We start from the raw sequence: 8,067 nt of genomic DNA on the forward strand, positions 1-8,067 counted from the left end.
TGACTTCATGTAGGCTGTGATAGCAGACCTGACTGGCTGTGCTTACTGGAGTTTTTGTTTGTTTGTTTTGTGTGGTATTTTTTTTTGTTGTTTTAGAGGTCTAGGATTACTATTCAAGGTAGTAGCTTCTCTGGGTCCCAGTGATCCCCTGACCTAAAGTCAATGGGTTTTTCTCCTAAAGATACAAAGAAACAGCTGACTAAATTCCTGTTAATTATCTCAAAATGAGGCAATCTGGCATCCTTGCAAAGCCAGTAATAATCCTCTGGAACCACTTATAAAAATGGCCTATCAAGATGGCTTTTCAAGGTTGAGTGTGAAAAATGTTCATTTCCAATTCAGCACCATGAAGCAGATCACATCCCATGGAGCAGACTTTTGGAAGGGAGGTCCCCTTCCTTCCTTCTCTTATGATACATCAAACCATAATATTCTGCAGTTGTGGCCAGCCTGGAGCACATTTCCCCAAGAATATTCTGTAGTGTAAAAGAGGACCAACTATGAAAATAAAGGTGAAAATATTTGTCTACTACAGACTGATTTATCTTTCTTTTATCTGTTGTTATTTTCATTACTTCAAACACATGGATAAATTATATTGGGATTAGACAAGTCACAAAGGATTACTGGAATAAACATTCAGTTTACTTTCATATATCCTATATAATGCTCTTAACCCTTTATGGAAAATTAAATCTGACTGTAGAAACAATGTCAGAAATATAAAATAAGCCTCAATATGAATAATCTGGCACATATACACCATCATCCACTCAGAAATCCAGTCTCTCTTTAAATATTTATTTGGTACAAAATGATAAAAATTTAATTAATGAATGTGACTTTTAAGTATCATCTGAAATACTCCTCGTGTATATGATTGTATATGTTTTAGATGTTACCTAGACAGGAATTTAACATGCATGTAAAATTCAAATTTCCACAATTTAAGCTAGATTAGAGGAGTAATACCCTCCTGTATTGTGTGGTGTGAATTTTACTACAATGCTGAAACCTTCCACATAATACCGAGAGTCATGTACAATAATTTATTTTTTCATGCTAACATGAGTGCTAAGTGTAGGATACACTTTGAATTATTACATTAATTTATTAAAATTAGTTTCACTTTTTCTTTTCTACATCTGCAGAAAGTAAAATTATATATTAAACATTCAATATGAAGTAATCAATAATAAGTAAACTATTATTAAAATGATATACTATTAAACTGTGATTTGTATTATAGTTCTAACAAATTCTGATATAAACAACATTTAATAGAATTATGGGTAATGTTTTTTAAACTTACCATCTTGTTATTTGTTTCTAATTGTGTCATTTGTTATTCTTGATCCAAGTCACCTCTTCACCTCAATTGTTTAGTTTTCTATTTTATCTCTATTGGTTTGCTAATTATGCATTTTGTTTTCCCTTTATAGTGACTGACATGAGGCTGAAAATCTGCATGCTAGTTTATTACTTCTTACGTTAAAGTCAAATTGTTGCTCTCCACAGCTGTTGTACTTTTCTTTGTATAGTACACAATTTCCCCTAGTCCCACCGACTGTATTGCTGCTCTCATATATTTTATTTTATTTTTTATTTAAATTTTATTGTCAAGGTAATGTACAGAGGGGTTATAGTTACATAATTAAGGTAATGGATTAATTTCTTTTCTAACTTGTTACCCTTTCACCCATTTTTCTCCCTTTTCCCTCCCAACGCACCTCCCAAGATCGTTTCCAACCTATTGTTTGTGAGTATCACTGTTGCATAGGTTCCCCCTTTGTCCTTTGTCTCACTATATTGTTTTTTTCCTTCCCCTTCTCAAGTTCAGATCAACATATTTACAATACCCAGGGTATCAAAATCAAATACAGTGACTACAGGGGATAAACCTTAGGTGGAGAAAACAGAAAAGGATAAAAATAAATCATGTAGTACATTAAGAACAACAACAACAAAGAACATGTCTTGGAGTTCATTTCACTTAGAATCATCCTATAGGGTCATATGTACATAGCTATTGAGCTATTCTACTCATCTACTAAGATTATCCTTGATGTACACAATAATGCTCCTATGACCCAGTAATCCCACTTCTGGGCATTTAACCAGATGATCACAAACAAGGCCACACTAAAGCTACCAGCACAATTATGGTTATCACAGTAATATTTATCATAGCTAAGATATGGAATCAACGCTGAAGCCCCTCAGTAGATGAATGGATCAAGAAAATGACACACACACACTCACATATACACATACACACATACTATGCTTCCATCAGAAAGAAAGATACCACCTCATTTGTAAGGAAATGGAAGGTCTTGGAAAAAATCATATTAAGTGAAATAAGCCAGACTTAAAGAAACATAGTTCCCAACGTTTCCCTTATTTGTAATAATTAGTTTACATCAAGGATAATCTCATGTATTTTATTTTGACAGTTTGTTCTATCTTGAGCATGCAACATTATAATAATATTGTTTGTTATCATTTCTGCAAACAGGCAGGTATATTGAAAGAATTACATTCATCTTATCAACTACTGAAAGAAAGAACAACAACTAAAAGAGCAACCCCTACTAGGAAGAACAACTCCTACTTACTTAGCTTCATTCTTATGTAAGGCCAGTGTTGTCCCCTGTATCCTCATATTGTACATTTCAACTCTATACCTCCTACTGTATATATAGTATCTTCTACATTGTGAACTAAATGCCCCAGAAGTTCCACTTTGCTTTACTTTAAAAAAAATCTGTCTTAATATTTGAGGTGTGTGTGTGTGTGTGTGTGTGTGTGTGTGTGTGTGTTTGTGTGTGTGTGTGTGTTTGTATGTGTGTATGTGTGTGTGTTTACAAAGATCAGAACACAACATTTTTATTCATTTCGAATACATCTTTCAGGTCATTGTAAGTTGTGGCTAATGGGAGCAGTCTCTTGTTATTTTTAAGGATGAAACAGAAAAAGGTATTTGTGCATGTACCACAGTTGCTTTATTAATCTGTAGTTGAACACTGAACATTGACTTATATCTTGGCTGCTCTTGTGAATAATGTGAATAACAATGAACTACAGATATATTTATGAGGTACCCAGAGAGAAATAATCACATGATTGGTGGGTCAGATGATATCTCAACTTTGTATTTCTTTAAAAACTTGCATACTACTTTCTACAACGAGAATACTAACCTGTGTTTTGACCAATAGTGTAGAAAATTTCCTTTTCTCCACACTCTCACCAACATTATTACCGTTTATTCAAAGGTAAAAAGGGCAGGATTTTACTATCTGCAGTACCCTAGACTGGCCTTAGACTTAAATCCAACCTCCTAAATGCTTGGAATTAAAAGCCTTTACCACCATAACTGGTTCCATTAATTTTTTAATGAGTTATAATAGTTATGAAGATGTATCATAGTAATTTTGAATTATATTTCTCTAATGACTTCTGCTCAAAAAGCACTAAGGCAGCATAGAAGTTGTATTAAACACAACTTTGTAAACCCACAGGCAATTTTCAGGGCTTTATGCAGAACATGTCTATTCAGAAATTTTGTCCATTTTTAATCCAGGTTCTGGTTAATCTCATCTTTAATTTTGCTAAACCAGATCAATAATTAATTCCAGGTAGTAGCAAAGCAAAAAAAAATGAAGCAACTCCTAACATTTTTCAGTTTTCAATAACATGGTATTGCTTATATCATTTTCTGTTAAAAATTAGCAATATATAACCCAATTTAGTTAGACCTGTTACAAGGCTGTAGTTTATTAATTTTACATTGTTCTTTCCAAAGCCTGTTTGTCTAATTTCTCTTGGTTTCTTTCAGTCTCAAGCAGCTCAGATTTCAAACTGAAGAACAAATGGAAGGAAGCAAACAAAAAAAATACAGTTCCTCTCATCCGATGATGCCTGTATAAGAATAAGGAAAGAGTTCATTCTTCTAAGGACCTATGATAGGACAACAAAAAAAGAATTTATTCTTCTATGTCTTCTTTATCTTTGCGATGTAACTTAAATGTTGTAAAACACAAAATACTGCTCAGATACTTTTATGTTTTATCAGTTTTGCACATTTTCATATGGATTTCACCTCAGTCTACAACATTCCTTCATCATTCTGTCCCTGATATTTTTACACTATCAAGACATAACATAACCAGTTTGATTTACAGCATGAAAAGTTATCCACCTGGCTTCCTTGGAAGCAGAGCATGATCAATAGATATTACTTCTACTTGCTCACTACATGTAATGGTTTCTGTACTACTTTTCACATTCTATTTAGTATTTAAAAAAGATTGCTGGCTAAACTCAAAGCTCATTCCTAAAAGTTTATGTTAAGTATTTCACAAGTTTTATTCCCTTAATTGTTAAGATAACATTTGCTATAATGCTAATGTTATTATAATGCTAATGTTTAGTGTGGGGAAAAATTGTAATTAAAGGCCGTAAGTGCATGGCCTAAAGACACACACAGTGAGGAAAGAAATGAGTCAAAGTTTCTGAAAGCCTTTCAGCAATACACAAAAGGTAGATAAAATCTCTCCATTCTATGACACTCTCAATTCAATATTCATATTGTCCAAGAAATAATAGCATACTAAATATTGCCCATGGTGATTGTTTTCTGTCACATTTGTCTTCAATACAGATTGTGTTGGTGACATTGGGTTATCATGCACAGAACTGAGCTTATCCATTGAGGTCCAAATTTCTTCTGTCCCACAATTCCAGTATCCTTTTTAAAAAGTACTAAAACTTTTAAATATCATCACCTACTGTCTTATAAGTATCCAAAAAGTAGAAAAAAATCATAAATAATCACTCCAAAATGCTTTAAAATTGGAGATGCTAAAACATGCCCTCTGAAGTTTATTTTCTTCTACTTTTAACTTTATTCTGAAAGCCTTTGCTAGTTTGTCACACCTGTAATCCTAACTACTAGGGATATCTACACAGGAGCCTGAGATCTGTGGATAACAGTTGGAAGCCAATTGGGGCAAATAAATTCATGTGATTATTTTTCAAAAAATTTTAATGAACTAGCAAAGGGCCAAGAATGGAGATGTAGCTCATTTAGTAGCTAGAGAGAAAAGGCCTAGCAAGACCTTGAAGCCCTGATTTCAAACTCTGAGCACGTCAACACACATTCAAGTGCTTGAGCACATGCGTGCATTCACACACATATTTATTCAAAATGCCTTCATATCGGAGTTTTGCATGAATTTCTTTGCTAACAATATTATATGTGTAAAATAAAAGAAATAAACTCTTCCATCTCAGAACATTTTTATACGTTCTTATTGTAAAAATACTGTACAGAGGGGTAACACTTACATGAGCAAGGTAATGAGTACATTTCCTAACAAGCATTGTTACCTCCTCCTTTATTGTTCCCCTACCATCCCTTCCCTCCCACCTCCACAAGTCCATTAACCTCCTCCCTTTCCCAGCCTCAATTTTAAAGTTCACTTTACAACACAGTGTCTTGTGTATCTCATTGTTACAATAGGTCTACCTGTATCCCTATTTAAGCATTTTGTTTTTTTTTTCCTTCCCCTCAGCAAATTAGAGGAGAGTATATACAAGATGTAGGCGCACCAACTTCAAATACAGTGAAAACAGGTGTTATAGCATGGGGGAGGAACATATAAAGAAACAACAACAAAAAAAAAACACACTGAACGTTATAAGTACGTGAGAAACAATAGCAAGAAAAAAATAACCAGTTGTGTCCCTAACTTGGGTTTCATTTCCCTTAACATAATCTTATCTGGTCATATACACATAACTTTTGACCTTTTCTGCTTATCTCAGACATACATTAGTTATTGAAAATTAGAGAAACCATGGGACCTATGTTTCTTTGGACTTGGCTTAATTCACTTAATAATTTTTTTTTTCCAAGTCTTTCCATTTCCTAACAAATTGGGCGATGGAATACTTCAGGAATTTTCCTGTCATCCTTGCGCAGTGGCCATGCTAATCTTCTCTGTATCATTCCAATGTTAGTGTATGTGATGCTGAATTGAGCACAGAACATTTCTATATATAAATTGTAATTGATTTTCTTAAACTAGACAATTCAACACAATGTAAGTTTAAAAGAATTGTCGTCAAATTTTAGAACCATGTACTTCTTACATAAGTACACATTTAAGAATAAAGTCAAGATTGACATGTCAAAAACAAAATAATTCCAGATATTTGTTGTTCAAGAGATGTGTTGGAGGAGGAATTCAATTATTCTATACAAGGGATCTGTCGTAATGAACACTGCAACAAGTGTTAATATTTGTTAAAAGTTTTAATGTTTTCAATATATTTAATTTTGGGAATTTGCTTATATATGCCAAAACTGGGACTGTTTGGCAGGTCATAATTCTTTTCTATAAAGTATTTAAGAGTTATGGTAGCAGATAAGTACTATTAAGTATGTACATTTCAGATTTTATAGAAACTTTACTAATGAGAAGTTGCAAAGTCTTTGTGTAAAGGAGCAGAATAAAGAGTTGACTATGTTAACTACACAGATTCTGTTAAAACTGTAGGCCTTCCTTACTTCATATGTTAGTGAGGAACAAATGATGATATAAGCCATATACAAATTATGAGATGAACTATAAATGGTAATCGTAGTGGGTGATTTAAACACTACTCATAGCCTATAAAATTCTTGTTGAACATCATAATCTTAGACAGTGTTAAATGTAAAGAAATATGGCAATAATAAAATCGAATTTTTAGTACACTTCAAATACTGAAAACACTGGTAATTGTTTTGTTTTTTATTTTATTAATCATTAATATTTCATAATTTGTTTTCTTTATTTTAGCATTGTTTTCCTTGTTGTAATATAATACAACTTTTTGTAAGTTGTCATTAGGAGGTACTTTGAGAAGGTTACTGGGATGGCCACACCATTTTTTATAGGTGTATGTGAATTTATAAAGAGGAAACTTAAGAACAAAATATGGATTTAAAAAATGATCAAGTGGAGTCTGATTCAGGAGTGTTGATATATGTCCACACCTAAAATATTAGCCCTAGGCTGAAGCAGAGTTATTACAGAGTTGAGGACACAAAAGTGAGAGACTGTGTTTTGTTTTTTATTTTTATTTTTATTTTGTTGGTCATGGGGTTTGAACTCTGGGACTTGGTGCTGTCCCTCAGCTCAAGGCTAGTGATACCACTTGAGCCACAGCAACACTTCCATCTTTTTCTGCTTATGTGATGCTGAGAAATCAAACCCAAGGCCTCATACATGCAAGGCAGGCACTCTACCATTGAGCCACCTTCCCAGTACCTGAGAGACTGGGTTTTAAAAAATCATCTAACCAAGATTTGCTTTCTGCTTTGGGTATATAATGAAATAGATGAGTATCTTTTTATGTTTTTGTGCATTGTCATACTTCTAAATTTATATACTAACTTCACCCACTTTATCCTTGTCAAAGTCATGAAATATCTCTGAGAGTTTGCTTCTGTGAAGATTGTTTTTGCATTTACAATTTCTTCTGAGTAATTTTTATTTTTTATAAAAATCACTTTATATTTCATGTTGATGGGTATTTACACAAAGACAGGGATATAGAGGATTTAGTTTACCAAATGAACATTAAAATTTGAGCTCAAAAATAAAAATCAGCCTTAACACATATTGTCATATCTTTCCCTACAATGTATGAGGGAGGCTTTTTAGCTCCAATTTTCTTGGGTTTCCTAGATTTACAATTCTTTTTTTTTTATTGTATTTTATTTTATTTGAGAACATACTGTACAGGGGGGCTACAATTACATGGGCAGGATAATGCATACATTTCTTACCAAGCATTGCAGCCTCCTCCTTTGTTTACCCTTCACTTCCCTTCCCCGCCTCCCCCCTCCCCCACCCAATTTTACCCCCCTCCCCCCACCCAATTATACCCCCCTCCCCCCCCCCCACACCGACATTGTAAAGCTGGTTTTGACATGATATTTTGTACTTCTCATTGTTGCAACAGGTCCACCTGAATCCTTGAACGACTTGTTTGTCCCCATCTCCTCCACAT

At 33.6% G+C, this 8,067-nt stretch overlaps 1 pseudogene; it reads right to left on the minus strand.

Annotated features, from left to right (window-relative positions):
• Window positions 1-5,938: 5,938 nt before the first annotated feature.
• LOC138829390 (U6 spliceosomal RNA) lies at window positions 5,939-6,051 on the minus strand (annotated as a pseudogene).
• Between the last annotated feature and the right edge of the window lie 2,016 nt (window positions 6,052-8,067).

This window comes from Dipodomys merriami, unplaced genomic scaffold (assembly GCF_024711535.1).
Source record: "Dipodomys merriami isolate MVZ:Mamm:240054 unplaced genomic scaffold, mDipMer1.0.p SCAF_170, whole genome shotgun sequence".
Classification (NCBI taxonomy): Eukaryota; Metazoa; Chordata; class Mammalia; order Rodentia; family Heteromyidae; genus Dipodomys; species Dipodomys merriami.